General features: G+C 43.8%; 1 protein-coding gene across 1 annotated transcript in view; it reads right to left on the minus strand.

Moving 5' to 3' along the window:
- The window catches only part of GPR139 (G protein-coupled receptor 139), a 43,014-nt gene that overhangs the window by 2,908 nt on the left and 20,399 nt on the right, over positions 1-19,707 (minus strand). The window lies entirely within an intron of this gene.

Consider the following 19,707-nt stretch of genomic DNA (forward strand, 5'->3'; position numbering starts at 1 on the left):
ATAATTAAAGTTAAAAGCAGAGAAATGTAAAATTTCCTTCCACTCTTATTCTCCAACCCAATTACCCTTCCCTCAGGGCAATCATAGTTCAATAATTAGTGCTTTACATGTCTGTGTAATACATATGTATATAGTTTTGCAAAAAGAGTAGCAATATATTTTTCTGGGGATCAGAATTGTTTTGAAACACATCCACATAATTTCTGATCAATTTTAAGAAGCAAATGTCTCTCTGAATAAGATACATCTGGAAAGTCGTTAGGGACTCATTCTAAAAGGATATCCCAATGGATAACATCTGAAAATCATTCTACACTTTACTCTCATTAACTCACAACCAACTCTGAAATTTGAACATGGTTAATCATATTTTGCAAACATGGGTCTCAGGGAATTTATGTCCCTTGTTTGAAGTGCAGTGGCAGGTCTGGTATCCAGGGCTGTCTTTCTTGCATGCATCTTTAAAGTTATTTCACAATAGTTCACAAGTGAAAATGTCTTTGATATACACACCCTGGCGTATTCATCACTCAGATTAAACAAATGTTAACATCCTGCCACATACGCTTTAATTTTTTTTTAAAAGAAGAAATGACGCTATAGATGTAGTTGAAATCTTTGAAATTGTTCTAGCTCATCCTTTCCTTCTCCTATTCCCTCCCTAGAGACAGCCACAGTGCTGTCGTCTCTAGGGCCACGTTTGCATAATCTTAACTTTCTTTTATGCAGAACCTGCCACTCTACATGGGGGTGTTTTTCACTCAACAAGATGCTTTTGAGATCTATTTTTATTGATACATGGAGATCTGTTTCACTCATCTTAATGACTATAGAGCAATTCCATTAATAAATTTGCCACAATTTATTTATTCACTTATACATAGACATATTTATGCATATACAAACTTATGTCTATATATGTCTCTATGTACATATACACATATTACATAGACATATACATCTAGCTGTCTATAGTGTATATGTATACTGACATATAGACATTTGTATGTGTATATATATATATATATATATATACACACACACATTTAAACTGGTTTCAGGATTTTGCTCTTTCAATCTGCTATAGTTGATACCTTGATATGACTCTGTGAGAGGTAGCTATGTGTGAGAGTTTCTCTCAGGTAGTATACACATATTAGAAGTGTGTTTACTACATTTCAGAGTATGTGCACCATCATCTTTACCAGATATTGCTACATTGCTCTGTAGAGTGGTTTTACTAATCTGCACTCCCAGCAGTAGCGTATGTGAGTTCTGGTGGCTCCATAACCTCTGTACTTGGAACTGTCAGGCTTTTGATTGTTTGTTTAAGTCTGTACTGTCCTTGTTCTTGTTCAAAACACCTTGAAATAACATTCGGAAGTGGTGGAGAGTTAAGGTACCAGTTATATTAATTATCCAATATTCAAACCCAGGACTAATACCCAATAACATTCGGAAGTGGTGGAGAGTTAAGGTACCAGTTATATTAATTATCCAATATTCAAACCCAGGACTAATACCCAAACCCAGGACTAATACATGATAATATCAATACTTTTAAGCAGGGGTGGGAGTACCATGCAGGTATGTTACACCCTGTATAATAAAGAAAAATTATAAGTAAACTTTAAGTCAACACCTAAGAAAAGAAGCCCATTAAAGCAAAATTCTTTGTATTGTTAATCCTGAAATTTCAAATATTTACTTATCCAGCTTTGTCTGACTTTATGGCATATCAAGTTCCACTTTGTTTCCAGCCAGAGAAAAGTGATTCCTGTTCTCTAGGTTGCCTCTGACTTAGAAAAGTGCCATTGTTTCTCAGAACCTCTTTTTTCCATTCATTCAATAATGCCCACACTGGCTCTCATATCCCTGCTCTGCTGCGGACTTATAAGGGGGGGACAGAATGAATAAATGTTGAAGTGTCCCCAGAAAAAAATGTTATACAGTCATCCTTTAGTATCCACAGGGTATTGGTTCCAGGACCCTCCTGTGACACCAAAATCTGCCAGTGCTAAAGTCCTGTATATAAAATTGTAGAGTACAGATGGCTCTCTGACTCTGTGGGTTCCCATTTACAAATACAGAGGGCTGACTGTATATATTCTGCAGAGAGTGACTCCTCACCACCATCTCTTACTTCCTCATCAAAACCTATTTGTTGTGTAGTGCTAAAAATTTTCCATAACCAAACTCTTTAAAATTATTCAAGCTCCATCTAATTAATGCTTTAAGCCAGGCAAGTCATCAGCTCCAAATGAAATTGCCAGCTATTCATATTTGACATTTCCTTAAGTTCCTAGTAATTGCGTCTCTCGAGAAACTAACCCACAGCCATTGAGTTTCCCATTTCTTTCATGCAGGTAGATTTGCCTCCAAGGCAACATCAAGAACACTTAAGACATCCTTGGGATGAGAGAGATGTGTGAGCCACAGAGACCCAGAGGGGAATGGAACAGTGCCTGTGTATTGATTTTCTGAAAAAGAAATGAGGAGGTAGAATTTTCAACTCTTAAGGTTTGACATTTGCTATAATTCCTCACATTGAAAAATCCTTTCATTTCCACTGTGACAGTTTTTTTCCCCAAAGAAAAGGAGTGGTGTTGACAGGGCCTGTGTGTATTTATAAAGGTTGAATAAGCGAAGGAACCCAAGTCATCACCACCTGAAATTCCATTTCTTAGTTTTTTTCTCAAACTAACTGGCCCAAGAATCTGTTGTGTGGAAACCCAACCAAATCCCACCCAAGCAAGTCCCCATGGACTTCATGATCAAAATGTCAAGGCTTCTAAAAAACAAATCCTTTCTGTCAATGTTGTCTTTGGACAGGTTTAAGCTCCTGGGTAATATAAAGCCCATGACTTGTGATTGCAAAGCTTCTTGGTTATATTATTGGGGGAATTCATTTCCTATACTTCGCAGCTCACCATACTCAAATTTGAGAGGATTTGGGGAACAGCTAAGAGAACAACACAGGTCGGACTTCCAGACCCCACCACTGGACGGTTGACTGGAGCAGAGGGGAAGGGTCAAGGTCTTCCTGAAGTATTTTCTATGTCTACGAGGACCAAGAGTACCTTCAGATTCCTCAGAAGAGCCCTGGCTGGGAGTTCTGAGTTTACATCTCTTAATTCTGCTACATGTCTCTTGTTTTTTGGTCTTTGAAAATTATTTTTTTCAGTTATAACAGCAAAATATGCTTGTAAAAATTAAACAAATCAGTGTATAATAATATTATTATCTCACTTTTATTGAGCATTTATTTCTGAGCATGTTACACACAATACTTCAATTTAATCTTTACAACCACCCTATGGGGTCATAACAGTTATCTGAAAGCTTTGAGGCTCAGAGAGGCTCTAAGTAACTTGTTTGAGGTCACACAGAAAGTGAGTGGTGAGCCAGGACAGCCAGGCTTTTTGTCTCCTGCGTTTGTACATTTAACAATTACATCAGACACTGGAAAGTGAAAGTCTGTCCAAATCCCATTTCCTAGAAACATTACAATATCTAATTGCTTAGATGACCCTCAGTGAACCACCTCCCGGTATTCATGCCTTTGTGTAGTCTCTTCCTTTTGATTCAGAGTCGGTCCTGTGACTCACTTTTAACCAGTTGACTATTGTGGGAGTGACACTGCACAACCAGACTGTAAGCTTTTCAAAAGAAAAATGGCTTTGGGACCCTCTAGCTTGGAGTCCAACTGTGAGAAGTCCATGTCACTTGCAGAGGCCATGTGTAGGGACTCTGATTGAAAACCCCAGGTGAGTTCATAGCTGACATCCAACATCAGTTGTCACGTGAGTGAGCACTCTGGGATGTCCAGCTCAATGGAACCTCTGAAAACTGCAGTCCCAGCTGCCCCTCTGCTGAAACTGCTAGAGACCCCGAGCAAGAGCCAGCCAGCTGAGCCCAGTCAGCTAAGAACCAGGACAAATAATCCTAAACTGTTGTGTTAAGGCTGTAAGTACTGGTTTACGATAGTTTACGATACTGCAACCAGAACAGAAGTTAACCATTTGGCATTTGTTTCTCCAGGATATTTATATGCCTATATTATAAATATAATTAGTAATATGATCATCACCACAAAATGAGATCATACACTAATACTGCTGTGCAAGCTGATTTTTTTTTTAAAATTAGAAATTAGAATTTTCCTATGTCAACAATATTCATGAAATACTCACCTATGGCTGGACAGTCCTTATTTTATTATTTTGGCCACTACAGAGCTTCATTAAACATCTTTGCATATTTCTGTAGAATATGTTCTCCAAAGTAGAAATGCTGGTTTAAAGGATAACACAATTTTTTTCTTCCCCTCTTTTTCCTTCCCTTCCATTCTCCCCTTTCCCTTCCTTCTACCCTCCTTCCCTCCCTGTCTGCCTCCTCTTTTCCTAAAGACAGGTAATAGAATTTGTAAGAAGGAAAGGAGCTCAAGCTGAAGCTACAAAAAGATTTAGGTTAGACATCAAAGAGCACTTTCTGACTGCAGTGGCAGTTATATGAACTAGAGCAGGCCACTGATACCACAGCTGTTTGGTCCATGCAGGTCTTCCAAAAAGAATAGAGAGTTGTGTATTTGGGTGGATTAAATTCCTCAGATTACCTTCTGCAAATCCTCTCTCTCTGCATCCTATATCATGTTCTTGCGAATTTCCAAAAAGAGAACCATTCAACCCTTTCAGCCACCATCCCCTGTGACTTAAATGAACTCCCCACCCCCCATGCCCATCTTTTGCACTAGAAGAGGCAGTCCTCATGTCCTACAGATACAGCAGGACCCCCTGACATTCTGAGCAATTCCAGTGGTGTTATTTATGTGGCTGCTGGAAGGTACCTCAAGGACAGATTTTTAGGAAAAGCAATTTCCAAGTCCCACAAGCAAGAAATCAGCACTGTCCTCGTTTAGATCAGCTGTGGGGGCTGAATTGTGTGAATGGACATAGCCTCTTTTGGGCTGTCACTTCCCTTGCTGTTATCTTTTCAATTACAGATCTTGGAGTGGAGAAAGGGGAAACAAAATGATGCTAGCTCTGGAAGCCTGAACCAGGTTGCTGCTACTGCCCTGGTTCCCTGGTGGTGGGGAGGGCACCAGGTTGCTGCGTCTAGAGGAGCCAGAAGTGGAAGGAGGCATTGTTTCCATTGCAGCTGCCCCACCCACGGTGCAGAGCATCCGGTGTGTAGTGGTGGGTGATGGGGCTCAGAGCTACACAGCTGATGCCTTCTCCAAGGAGCACAGCTCCACAGTGTTTGATGATTACAGTGCTCTCAGGGCATGGTGGGCACAAACCTGTGGGATGCAGGGCCAGGAGGAGTATGACACTCTTGCACACTCTCCCACCCTTAGACCAATGTCTTTGTCATCTGTGCCCCCACTGCAGAGAATGTGTGGCATCAGTGGCATCCAGAAGTGTGTTACCACTACCTGAGGTGCCCAGCCTCCTGGTGGATATCAAGGAAGACCCGAGAGCCCAGCCTGTTACCTGTGGCTCCTCAAGGAGCAGAGCAGACCCACCCTATGTGCTATGAGGAGGGCTCAACTTGATGGCAGGACAGCACTCAACTTGGGACCCCCCCCTCACCAATGAGTTGTGCCTTGAGTGCCCCAGCTGAGCCTAAAGGACAATTCTGAAATCCCTGGGAGTGTTTCCTGAATGCCTTTAAAAGAGGCCCACAGGGCTTTGGGCTCTGCCCCACTCTACATGGGAACACCAGGTATTCTTGAGAGCTCAAGCCCAAGAAGCAGCCCAATGCCCCTCCCCATTTTCCTACACAGACATTGCTTCCTAGGTGCTGTGTCCTCTCAGGTTAGGAACTCTCAGCTGTCTTGTCCTTAACTGCTCCCTCACTGCTTTTTCAAACTGTTCCCCGCTCAAGATGCTCTCTCCTTTCCCCAAAGAAGCGGCCACAAAACCCAAGGAAAACAAATGCACCCTAACCTACCCCCACATGCCCAGGCTGCTTCTGCATCTGCTGACTGACTCTGCGCCCACCCGCTCTGGACCTTTCCTACCCCATCAGCATCAAGAGAATCTCCGGTCTCCAGTGGAGGCGGGGTGGTGGGGAAGATGATGCTGACAAGACTGGGTATTCAGTTTTTTTGACCTCTGTGGATGGTGTCAGGAGGTCTTCAGGAGGTTGTGCCCTCCTGAGGGCTCCTAGGAGAGGAGCAGGGAAGGGTTTCCAACCCCAGGCACTGCCTGCTGGCCAGTGGCCATCCTCCTTTCCTGTTGTTCCACTTGCTCCAGGGCAGAAGCCAGGGAATGTGGAATGTCCTTCCTGAAGTTGGTTGTTAGAGGCATGAACCTGACTGTGGCTGGTGGAGTGGAGATTAGGCAGTGGGGCCCCACCTCACAGGAAGGTAATCCCTGAGAGATGCCTTCAAGGTTCCTGGAAGGGCCGTTTGTTCCTTTTGCTCTTTGCAGGCTAAACGTTGCAAATCATAGTGGAAGAAGTTATGAAGGAGAGTGATTAATCTCCCTGAGCCTCTGTTCCTACATCTGTGAATTTGGCATCAATATAAATGGTACCATCATAGATAGACTTGTTAGGTAGTTAGAATAGGAAACAGGAGTCCAGAATGGCAGTGGCTAAAAGACAAGGAAGGGAAAAGCCCGAAAAAGTAGAACAAGGTCTGAGGACTGGAGTGAGGACCTCAGGTAAAATAAACAACACTCCTGGCTAGCCCAATTTATGTAGAGCAGGCCCAGGGAGGGGCGGGGCGGGGCGGGGAGTGGGGGAGAAAACATATAAAAAAAGAAGCCAGAGGGCTGGGGGTCTCTCTCTCTCTCCCTCTTTCTCCCTCTCTCTCCTGCACACTGGGGCACTCTTCTCTTCGCGTCTTTGGGTCGACATGCCCTCACGCCCCGAGGACGGATTTTCCTGCTATTATCTAAATAAAATAGAGCTGTAACATGGAGCTATAACACTGACTTGTCTAAGAGCTATAACACGGTCCGTTCGAGACCTGAGAGCTGTACATGGTCTGTTCAAGGCCTGAGATCTGTGACACGCTGAGGGCTTTAAGGTCCATCACACCAAATCTTGGTTGTAATGAGACAGAACCGAGGAGCATACACTCGCCTGACAGACTGATAGAAAGATAGAGGAAATAAGGTGTGTAAAATGCTCCCAGAACATGGTGAGCACTCTGTAAATGTTAGTTGTTACTTTTCATACCTGGCCTGAACGCACAGTTCAGTTCAGCAGACAACATTGAACTAGAGGCCAGACCCCGTGCTGGAGTAGAGCTGAATAGGAGAGAGTCTGAGCTCTCAGCGAATCCATAGAAGAGTGCCGTTTACCTCTATGGATCATTCCAGGCATTACAGTCCTGTCACCTTATCTGAAAGTTCTTCATTCCCAATCCCTCTAGCTGCATCTGTATTTCACTTTCAGCCTCCTCTTTGTTTCTCTGTTTGGTGGAGAAAAAACATTGTGCTTTACTACTTGATGATTCTCTTACATTCTCTGAAATAGCCTTTGTTGTTTTTAAATTCTAGTTATTATTTTGATGGCCCTTTAATTTTCTTTGTAACTTTACTATCATGCCCTTCACTGTTATACTATTTGTCGCCACATTTAGCATTCAAATATTCTTTTTAAAGTTGAATCAGTGTTTCCCGCTTTCTTTGAATCGCTCCAGGATCTCATGCCTAGTGTGAGAGCACAGCTTGAGGCCGGGATGACAAAAACATTAAATCTTCAATTGATTGGTCGGGGCTGCTGGGCACCATATTGAAACTTTTCCCAAAACCACACCTGTGTTTGGTAGTGCTGTGATGGATTGGCAATGTCTGCCATCAAGGGCGGGGGAAACTGCTGTGGAGATTTGCCGTGAGGAAGTCTTAGGACCTGGATCCATAGTGCAGCTTTCATTTCCCTCAGAACTTAAGGAAATAGTCATTTCCCGTGTTGACCAGGACTAGTTGAGACCTAGCAAGACAACCCACTCCAATATTCGTGCCTGGAGAATCTCATGGACAGAGGAGCCTGGCGGGCTATAGTCCATGGGGTCACAAGAGTCGGACAAGTCTTAGCGACTAAGTCACCACCAACCAAGCCTGCCTTTGCAGTTGTCTAGTCAGCAAGAGCTAAGATGGCACCCCAGGCCAGTCTGACTCAGGGCAGTGGGGAGAAGGGAGTCAGCATCTAGGCCAAGGGCCAATCAGTTGGCCTTCTCTAGACAGTAAAATTGATTCTGGCTTTTTGACCAGGGGCAGCTTCTTTGGGTAACCATGACAACTACTAGATTCTCAACTGGGAAACCACTTTCAAGTTGGCAAATGACTCATGTTTTCAAACCACACTTCTCAGTGTCAAGCTTCATTTGCTTATGACTGCCATGTATTGAGCATCTACTATGTGCTGGGTGGCTTTGTATAGATGAGATGATTTTATGAGATTTGCTGATGAACATTTTTACTTTCAAAGTTATGCATTTAATTTAAATGGTATTAGAGGACTTCCCTTTCACTTTTCACTTTTATGCATTGGAGAAGGAAATGGCAACCCACTCCAGTGTTCTTGCCTGGAGAATCCCAGGGATGGGGTCGCACAGAGTCGGACACGACTGAAGTGACTTAGCAGTAGCAGCAGCAGAAGAATGTTATTTTTCCATTTAGGGCAGTGATAAAAGCCTGTGCATAAAATAACTTTATTTAAAAAGTGAGTTGATGTAGAGAAGTATGTAAAATGGCAGTGTGAGCATTCTCTGATCTCCATTTTACAAATGAGGAGAAACTAATATAAAGAAAGGGTGAGCTACCTGCCCAAGATGGCACAGCTGGGGAGTCTAAGAAGCATTTCGAGAGCACTTGATGGTGCCATTCTGGGTCAAGTTTTGTACCAAGGGAAGGATGCGGCTGTGTTTTCTCAGCTCTGGGGCTTTTGTCACAGAGACACATGTGGGCAGGGCTTGAGGTGACTGGCCAGAAAACACAAAGCAGAAGAGTTATCAGAAAGGATGGGCCTGGGTTAAAGTGAGAGGCATGAATTTTGGAGTCTGGAGGAGCTGGGTTAGTGCTCCAGATCCTCACATTTCTCACTGGCACTCTTGGGCAAGTAAATTCAGGGGGAAATTGATAAATGAGGGTAACAGTGGTGTCTGGTTCAGAGGGCTATTTTGAGGATTGGAGGGAATCACACACAGATGAAGCTCTTGGCATGGTGCCTGGAAGAGGGAGAGCGTGTGGTAAATGGTCTCCGTTAGTGTCTTTGAGTGTGATGACCAGTCCTGTGATGGCGACAAACTGAACCAGGCAAAAGCCTGACGCAGAGGCAACAGCACAAACCTAGGTGGGGCTTCTCCCGGCATAGTTCTTGAGGTTTGGAGAACTGGCTCTGGAAGAGACCTCTGACTCATTTTTCATACTCGGTCACTGAAAATATCCTTCAGGTTGCTGTATGTTACATATGAAAGTTGAGAGTAAATCCTAAGAGTTCTCATCACAAGGAAAACTATTTTTGTTTCTTTTTCTGCTTTCTTTTCTTCTTGTATTGCATCTGTATGAGATGACGGATGTCAACTAAACTTATTGGAACAATCATTTCATAATATATGTAAGTCAGTCATCATACTGTACACCTTACACTTATGCAGTGATGTATGCCAATGATATATTGATAAAACTGAAAAAGGAAAGCATCCTTAGCCTTTCCAATTTTGTTAGGAGACCCCTTGGGACTAGACTGAGTTCTCATATAGACACTTGTGTGTTCCTGGACAAGTCATTTTCCTTCTCAGAGCCTCAATTTCCAGATCTGCAAAGTGAGCCAATTAGTAAAGCAATAATTTAAAAAATAGTATCATAGCTCTCATTTGGTAAAGATGGGCAGAGGTTTCACAGGTACACAGGGAAAGGCTCCCAGAGAGTGTGACCAGTATGTGCCAAGGCAAAGAGAAGGAAAGAGGAAGATCCCTCACCACCCTCTCAGGGAAGCTAACAGTTATTGAGTGTTTACTGTGTGTCGGGCCCTGAACTCAGCTCTTCATATACATGAAGGATATTTCATGTCTATAACATCAAATATTATCTAATATTAAATATCTAAGAGGGCTTCCCGAGTGGGCTCAGATAGTAAAGAATCTGCCCACAATGTACGAAACTTGGGTTCAATTCCTGGGTCGGGAAGATCCCCTGGAGAACAGAATGGCAACCCACTCCAGAATTCTTGCCTGGAAAATTTTATGGACAGAGGATCCTGGCAGGCTACAGTCCATGGGATTGCAAAGAGTCAGACATTATTGAGTGACTAACACTTTCACTTTCAAATATCCAATATACAATATTTGCTAATAAAATAGGTACTATTTTCATCCCTTTATTATAGATGAGAGAGGCTGAGGCTCAGAGAGTGAAGAAGTTGACTGAAGTTGGATGCAAAAGTGTCAAATGCCTCTTCCAGTTCTTCCATTCACACAGATCTGTAATACAAGGGTTGAACATGTGCAGTAATAATTGGGACATTTATTAATAATGATTCCCTTTACTAGGCACTTGCTATTGTGGCTCACTTGTTAGAGGTTTTACTGGAATCAAATTTAATCCTCACACAGCATTAAGAGATAGATACTATTTATTGATAGGCCCATTATAGAGTTGAGAACACGGAGGCTCAGTGGGTTAAGAGACTGGCCCAGATTAGATATCAAATGTGTGCTGGACCTAAGACTCAAAAACAATTTATTAGACTTTAGAGTCCATTTGATGGACCTGCTCATTCAGTTTCTTCCATCATTAGCTCGAGGGAACTGACCATTAAGTAGAAATGGGTCAATTCTTTCTCTGTTTCTTTCTTTCTTTCTTTCTTTTTTTTTTAACAGTGGGTATCAGCTGGCATGTATATGGCATGAGGTAGCTGAGGGGAAAATTCCCTACAGAGGATTTGTAAGTCCTTCAAGAATACTCACCAATTGGTATAGCCACTATGGGGAATGGTATGGAGGTTCCTTAAGAAACTAAAAATTGAGCAGTGCCACTTCTGGGCATATATCCAGAGAAAAACATGATCCAAAAGGGTACATGCACCCCAATGTTCATTGGCTACTGTTTACAGTAGCCAAGACATGGAAGCAACCTAAATGTCCATCGACAGAGGGATGGATAAAGAAGACGTAGTACATAAATACAATGAGCTATTACTCTGCCATTAGAAAGCATGAACTAGAACCAACGTGGATGGCCCTAGAGATTAGAGATTATCATACTAAGTGCTGAGTCACTTCAAGCACGTCTGACTCTTTGTGACCCCATGGACTGTGGCCCATGAGGCTCCTCTGCCCATGGGATTTTCCAGGCAGCAATACTGGAGTGAGTTGTCATTTCCTCCTCCAGAAGATCTTCCCAACCCAGAGATCGAACCCGGGTCTCTTACATCTCCTGCATTGGCAGGTGGGTTCTTTACACTTAGCGCACCTGGGAAGCCCTGAGATTGTCATACTGAGTGAAGTAAATCAGACAGAGAAGGCAAAATATCATATGACATTCCTTATATGTGGAATCTAAAAAGGAATGATACAAATGAACTTACAAAATAGAAAGGGACTCATAGACTTAAGGAACAAACATGGTTGCCAGGGGGAAAGATGGGGAGGGAGGGATGGACAGGTACACACTGCTGTATTGAAAATGGATAACCAACAAGGACATACTGTATAGCACATGGAACTCTGCTCAATGATACATAGTAGCCTGGATGGGAAAGGAGTTTGGGGGAGAATGGAAACATATAGCTGAATCCTCTCACTGTTTACCTGAAACTATCACAACATTGTTAACTGGCTATACCCAAATACAAAGTAAGAAGTATTCTTTTTTTTTAAACAACACCTACCACTACCAACCCCTGGGAATAAGCAAGGATAAAGAGACAGGGGGTTCATCTCTGGCTCTGAGGGTCTAATTTCTTTCTTTAAGTACAAGGCATATGACTGGGGCCCTCTCCATGGCTCCTCCAGATATGGAATGGTGCTCACATCAGCTAATCCTCCCTGGGATTCACCCCAGGTGCTTGCCGCTGGTGGCTGCTGTGTGCACAGGATCCTCATTTGCTTGACAGTTTTGTGGACCCAGAGTGATGGTCACTGGGTGTCAGGGGACCAAGAGGAAATCAGAGGCTCCTGGGCTCTTCATCTGGAGTTCACTCGGGTGTCAGAGGCTAATTGTGGCTCCGCTCAGGTTGTCACTGTTTGATTAAACATCTTGCGCTAAGCACCATCCATCTGTCTCCCAGTGGCTGCTGGGGGTAGGTATTTGCAGCTATGGGCAAATTTCTTATCAATCATGCATATAAAACACAGCCAGTATGAAAGCTTCATTCCTGTTGCCTGTCTTTTTCCATGCAGTCAAGGACAATGGGACAATTAAAGCAGGCTGGCACTCATTTACTCATTTCACAAACATTTACCCTGCACCAGGCAGTGGGCTACGCACTGCACATGCAGTGCTGTTGCAAACACATAGGTGGAGTGAGTCCACAAGGGGCTTACGATCTATTTTAACCAAGTAGAGGTGTGTTCTGCTACCTACTAGCTCTGAGGCCTTGGGTGAATCACACGTTTCTCTGGACCTTTTCTCATTCAAAAAGCATGTGCTGGGCAGGTGCTATGTGACATTCTGAGGCTGCTGGAGCGGGGAGGCAAGTTTCTCTCCACTGGCAAGGGAGGCAGAAAGGGAAAGAGGTTGCATGACTGAGAAGCGTGTGTGACCCAGGGGGCCCAGGCATTTTCTTGGGCCCACAGGGAGAAAGTGGGAATGAATTCTGACTTTGGGGCCTGGGAAAGCTGCATGAAAGTGTGAAGAGCACTGCCTGAGCAAAGGAAATGGGGCCATAGGTGACCCAGTCAAGAACGAGGAACATAATAGATAAATTAAACAAATAATTCTTCAGCTAATAACCCAAGCTGTCTTTCTAGCCTGAAGGCTCTCTTCCCAGGGGCCATTTCCTAGGGACAGCTGGTTGCCTTGCAGCCAAAGCCAAGTATAACCTGCAGCAATCAGCTGTCTACTTCGCACCTCCAGCTGCTTTCTAGTATAAGGTCTGCATCAAATGTCTCCAAGATAAGAGAAGGAAAAGCAATACCATGCGATGCCAAGAAACAAATCCCACCCACTAGGATAACAAAAGTCCCAGGACATGGTGTAAAGGTTAATCTACTTACCCAGGGTTCCACTGCTATAGATACCACCAACACTGACCACAGCTCTTACAACCACTTCTTTGATGATTTGGGAGGCACTCCAGGGACTCTCAGTGTTATCCCAGAATGAAAAGAGGCAAAGAGTAAAGATTCTGGAGACTTGCTGCTAGGGTGCAAACCTGCTTCTGCCACTTTCTAGCTGTGTGACCTTGGACAATTTACTTAACCTCTCTGAGCTTTGGTTGGCACACCTATGTAAAAGATAATGATACAGTACAGGCTTTTGTGAGCATTAAATGAATTAATACATGGAGAGTGCATGGTACCATATAGGCCATATAATTTTAACACCATAACTGTTAGGTTAGAAGTCCAGAAGGTCAGGAAGTGTATTTGCTTATTACCATTAACATATTGCCAACCTCTTACACAGTCCCAGGCATATGGTTGTTGTTCAGTCACTAAGTTGTGTCTGACTCTTTTGACCCCATGTACTGTAACTCAGGCTTCACAGGTGGCTCAGTGGGTAAAGAACACGCCTGCCAATGCAGGAGACACAAGAAACATGGGTTCAGTCCCTTGATAGGGAAGATCCCCTTGAGGAGGGAATGGCAACCCACTCCAGTATTCTTGCCTCGAGAATCCCCATGGACAGAGGAGCCTGGTGGGCTACAGGCCATTGGGTCACATAGAGTTGGACTCAACGGCAGCGACTTAGCACGCATGTACTGTAACCCACTAGGCTCCTCTGTCCATGGGATTTCCCAGGCAAGAATACGAGTGGGTTGCCATTTCCTTTTCCAGGGGATCTTCCCAACCAGGAGATCTAACCTGCATCTCCTGCATTGGCAGGTGGATTCTTTACTACTGACCCATGAAAGAAGCCCTAGGCATGTGGTAGGTGCTCTAACTATCTGTTGAATGAATGCATGAATGAATGATTATGAATGTAGATTAATGTGGCATTGTAGACATGCAGGAAAGGGCTTTGTCATAGTTTTGAACAGATTGGAATGTTGCTAAGTGTTTATTGTGGAAAATAAGTCAGGTGATGTGATCAAGGGTAACTGGAAATTAACTTAGTGTTCAGTGGGAGAGAGAATTTTTTTTTTTGAGAGAGAGATCTTTTAAAGACTATCAGCTTCTCCACGTTTTGTGCCAGAATCTTCCATGTGAATCCAATTTCAGTTCAGTATAAATTTAGTGATGCCTAACTATGTGCCAAGCCTGGATCAGTCTCTCAAGGAGTACAAGACCCTGGGCTCAGGGTGCTGAGATATTACTGAATAAGTCATCCCAAGGCATCATGAGGAGCCATTCAAACTCCTTGCTCCCTTCAATGACTATGCCATGGCGTATAAACTCAGATGGCACAAGACACCAGGCAGGTGACATCAATGTGTGAGGTGAGCCTGCAGGGACCTTTAGTCAGCTCCCTAGCTTATATCCCCTTTCAAGAGAGCAGCCGCTGTTCAGTTCCACCTAGTGGTTTTCCTGATGCTGGGAAAGATTGCAGGCAGGAGAGTAGGGAGACAGAAGATGAGAGGGTTGGATGGCATCGTTGACTCAATGGACATTAGTTTGAATAAACTCCAGGAGATAGTAAAGGACAGGGAAGCCTTGCGTGCTGCAGTCCATGGGGTTGCAAAGAGTTGGACATGACTGAGTAACTGGCACAGCCACAGTTGGCTGGCATTCCCTTCAGGAAACCGCTTGTCGGTGTTCAGTTTCTCAGTCGTGTCTGACTCTTTGCAACCCCATGGACTGCAGCACGCCAGGCTCCTCTGTCCATGGGATTTTCCAGGCAAGAATACTGGAGTGGGCTGCCATTTCTGTTTCCAGGGGATCCTCCTGACCCAGGGATCGAACTGCAGGTGGATTCTTTACCATTCTTTACCACAGGGAAGCCAACTATGGCTGGGTCATCCAATATTTCAAGAGAGACTTGCAAGCAACACACACATAGTGCCCCATGGGTCTCAGATTTGAGGCCTCTGCTCTATAGCAAAATCCCGTGTCTTTGCACAAACAACCAGATGACTTCCATATCATTAGCTCCCTTCAGAATCCCATGCAAATGCTCTTCACTTTATGAGCTGTTGCCCCAGTGTGCAGTGCTTTTTCCTAGCTTTGTAGCACACTATGGGCTATTTCTTCTGCCTGGAATCCTTTCCCTGCCTATACCACATTTGCCTGGCAGACTTTTTATTTTTAAAGCCTTTCCTGTTCTCAATGCACTGAGGTAAGCACCTTATTGGATAGAGCATTTAGAACCTTTTTATCATGCTCTCCTTCAAAGTCTTTATCATCCATTAACTGGGAGTCCCTGGGAGGCAGAGACTGTATTTTTTTTCTGTGAACCTCGGGGGCCTATCACTGGGCAGACAAAAAGTATGCACTCTGTCAATGTTAGAGAAATAAAAGGGTGACAGATGGATGGATGGGTGGATGAATGGGTTCCCCAAGGCACTCTCTGTGGAGCATTCATCAGCTGTCTGTCACTCCTCAGGTACTCCATTCTGTCCAGGATGACATGATCTTATCCCAGTCCTCTGTCTTCTCTCTAAACCCATTCTCTCTAGGTAGCCTCTTGGGAAAGTTTTCCTGTTTCCTCCTAAGATGGTTGATGGATCTGGGTTCAAATTACCTATTTACTTGTCCAGGCATGATCTTAACTCAGTTTCTTCATCTGTGCAATGGACACAATACTGTTTCCCAAAGGGCTTATTAAGAAGACTGAGTGGGACTTCCCTGGTGATCCAGTAGATAGGAATCTGGCTGCCAATGCATGCAACGTGGATTTGATTTCTGTTCCAGGAAGATTTCACATGCCATGGGGCAACTGAGCCCATGAGCCACAATTACTAAGCCTGCACTCTAGAGCCTGTGCTCCTGACAAGAGAAGCTACCACAATGAGAAGCCTGTGCACTGCAACTAGAGAGTAGTCCCCACTTGCTGCAACTAGAGAAAGCCCATGCGCAGCAACGAAGGCCCAATGCAGCCAAAAATAAATAAATAAAATTTTAAAAAAGAAGACTGAGCAACCTCATACAGTAGAGCATTGCTACTATGCCTAGCATTTAGTAGGTGCTCAAAAGTATTCATCCCACGTGGCTCAGTGGTAAAGAATCTGCCTGTCAAGGCAGGAGATGCAACAGACATAGGTTTGATCCCTGGGTGGTAAAGATACCCGGGAGGAGGAATGGCAACCCACTGCAGTATTCTTGCCTAGAAAATTCTGTGGACATAGTGGGATATAATCTATGGGTCGCAAAGAATTGACATGACTGAGCAGGCACACACATTTGTACACTGGATGTGATAGCTTCTTTCTTAGAGCATCAATTCTTTCCCTTGTTGTAAAGCGGGGAGCACCAATTCGGAAATCAGACTTTGTGGACTTAAATCCCAAGTTTGTCAATTCCTAGCTTTGTGGTCTTGGCTAAGTTACTTAAATACTCTGTGCCTTAAAGTTCCTCATTTGTAAAACGGGGATAATAATTCCTGTCTCCTGGGGTTCTTATGGGAATTAAATCAAGGGCTGAGAAGTGTGTTTAGCACAGAGTGAGTGCTCAGTAAGGGGTCATTTTGTGGCTCGCCAGCTCAACCCAAGAGACTCAGGGGTGAAGAGGACTTTGTGTGTTCACCAGGACTCCTTACTCAGTCCAACTTCCTGCCCCTTCCTACCTCTGGGTTGGCCAAAAAGTTCCTTTAGTTTTTTATGTAAAAATAAAAGACACATTTTCCATTTTAACCAAGAACTTTACTGAACAATATATTTACCATTTTGTTCCACTACCTTCTGCCATTTTTCAGGCAACTTCATAATTCCATCTTCCCAATACTTTTATTTTTTTGAGCAAAGAACTGTTCTAAGTGCCTTTTACAGTCTTCTAGGGAATTGAAATTTTTTCCATTAAGAGAATTTTGTAAAGGCCAAAATAAATGAAAAGCTGAAGATGTAATGTCTGGTGAATACAGCAGATGAATCAGAACTTCCCAGCCAAGCTGTAACAGTTTTTGCCTGGTCATCAAAGAAACATGTGGTCTTGTGTTATCCTGTTGGAAGATTATGTATTTTCTGTTGATTAATTCTGAATGGTGTTCATCAAGTGCTGCCTACAGTTGGCCTAATTGGGAGCAGTACTGTTGGAAGTAATTGTTTGGTTTTCAAGAAGGAGCTCATAATAGAGGACTCACTTCCAATCCCACCATATACACAACATCACCTTCTTTGAATAAAGACCAGTCTTTGGTGTGGTTGGTGGTGGTTCATTTCACTTGCCCCGTGTTCCATTCCACATTTTGCACAGTACAGTATCCACTTCTCATTGCCCATTACAATTTGTTTTAAAAATAGAACATTTTTGTTATGTTTAAGTAGAGAATTACATGTGGAAATACAGTCAAGGAGGTTTTTTTTTTTTTTTTTCATTTAACTTATGTGGAACCCAAACATCAAAGTGATTAATATAACCAAACTGGTGCAAATGGTTTTCAACACTTGAATTTCATATTTTGAGTATATTAGCTATCTCCTGTGTAGTATAATGTTGATCGTTCTCAATTAATATCTCAATTTGATCACTATCAACTTCAACTTTTCTATCAAGGTCTTCAGCAAGAAAATTCATATACCATTTTTGACACATTTCAGTCAGTCATAACCCCTTCTCCATACACTGCACAATATTTTTTTTGTATTTCAGTTGTGTTTTTACCTTTCTTGAAATAATAAAGCATAATATGCCAAAAATGTTGCTTTTTCCCCTTCCATCTTCAGTATTAAAATGGCTACATAAAATGCACCAATTTTGATACTTAAAAAAAAATACATGCTGATATGACAGCCGTCATGATACTATCTAAGAAAATTGTTCTGAATGAAGTTGAAGACAACTAAGGAAATGGCAACCCACTCCAGTATTCTTGCCTGGAGAATTCCATGGATGGTGGAGCCTGCTGGGCTGCAGTCCACGGGGTTGCAAAGAGTCGGACGCAACTGAGCGACTTATTCTATTCTTCTATTCTAAGTTCTATTAGAGCTATCTTACAGAAGAAAGTGGGCTTTCCTGGTGGCTCAGTGGAAAGAATCCGTCTGGAATGCAGGAGCCACAGAAGATGTGGGTTTGATCCCTGGGTGGGGAAGATCCCCTGGAGAAGGAAACGGCAACCCACTCCAGTATTCTTGCCTGGAGAATCCCACGAACAGAGGAGCCTGGTGGGCTACAGTCCATAGGGTCACAAAGAGTCGGACATGACTGAAGTGACTGCATGCAGGCACGCATGGGAAAAAACTGAATGAACCTTTTGGCCAACCCTTAGAGATATTGACTTCCTGTTGGATACAGGCACCTTGCTACAGCCATGGACGTCCTAGTAAATCAGAGGAAATGGCTTCTTCCTTCCTGGAGCTCCTAGCCTGGCAGAAGCCAGATCGATCCCCAGGGACAAGCTCCACAACAGCAGGAGGAAGCATGCTTTGGCTGTGCTTAGGAAGGGGTGATGAGTTTGACCTAGAGAATCACAGACGGGGGCCCCGAGGGGCCGATTTCAGGCTGCAGGTATGTCTTTGATGTTTTTGAATCGGTTGCCATGTTTACAAATTGGAGTATTTCATGTCCAATCAAGGATTTGAGCTCTTTTTGGAAACTGGAAGGGGAGGCCACACTGGGCCCACAATTCCACTTGGAGCTAGCCTCCAGCTCAGCAAGTCCCCATGGGCCTCACTCATGTCTGCCATCTGCCTGCCCCAGCCCAGAGCTGGAGTGGGAGCTGGAGGGAGCCCTGGTGGGAGAAGAGGTGGAGAAGTAACAGCACTTGATTCTAATGATTTAAACTGGGTTTCAGTTGAATTTGTCCTGAGGCAATGGAGATGCACTGAAGGGCTTTAAGCACTAAAGGGTTTTACTAAGGAAGATGCCTGTTATTTCTGTACCTAACCATAGACATCCCTGAAGGCAGATGAGGGGGTGATGGAGAACAGAGTTTCCTTTACATACCTTGTTGAAACTTTCAAACACGGGTTGGCACTGTAGCTTCCTCCTATATACAAGTTCTTTTTCTTCCATGTCCCCCTCCCTCCTGAACCTCTCTTCCATCTCTCTCCCCACTCCACCCCTCTAGACTGTTACAGAGCCCCCATTTGAGTTCCCTGAGTCATATAGCAAATTTCCACTGGCTATCTATTTTACATATGGTATTGTAAGTTTCCATGTTACTCTCTTCATATATGCAATAACTCTCCTCCTGTATACAATTTGACAGCAGCAGCAGAAATGCTTAGAGGTACCACCTTCCTGCATAATGTGTCCCCTTCTCCTCTTAGGCTGGCAGGGGAAACTTCCCCAGGATCTGGATGTTCAAGAACATCGGAAATTCTCTGATGCACACCCCCCGCGCGCTGCACACTGTTCAAGGCCACTGTCCTGGTGGATGTTCTGTTCCATGATGGGACCTGCATCCCCCCAGCAGATGCGGGGCTGAAGCGGCAGCACCTGTGCCAGGGAACGTGGACGGACAGGGAACAGGCCATGCCCGGAAGACAATGTCTAAT

The sequence above is a fragment of the Odocoileus virginianus genome, chromosome 33, assembly GCF_023699985.2.
Source record: "Odocoileus virginianus isolate 20LAN1187 ecotype Illinois chromosome 33, Ovbor_1.2, whole genome shotgun sequence".
Taxonomy (NCBI): Eukaryota; Metazoa; Chordata; class Mammalia; order Artiodactyla; family Cervidae; genus Odocoileus; species Odocoileus virginianus.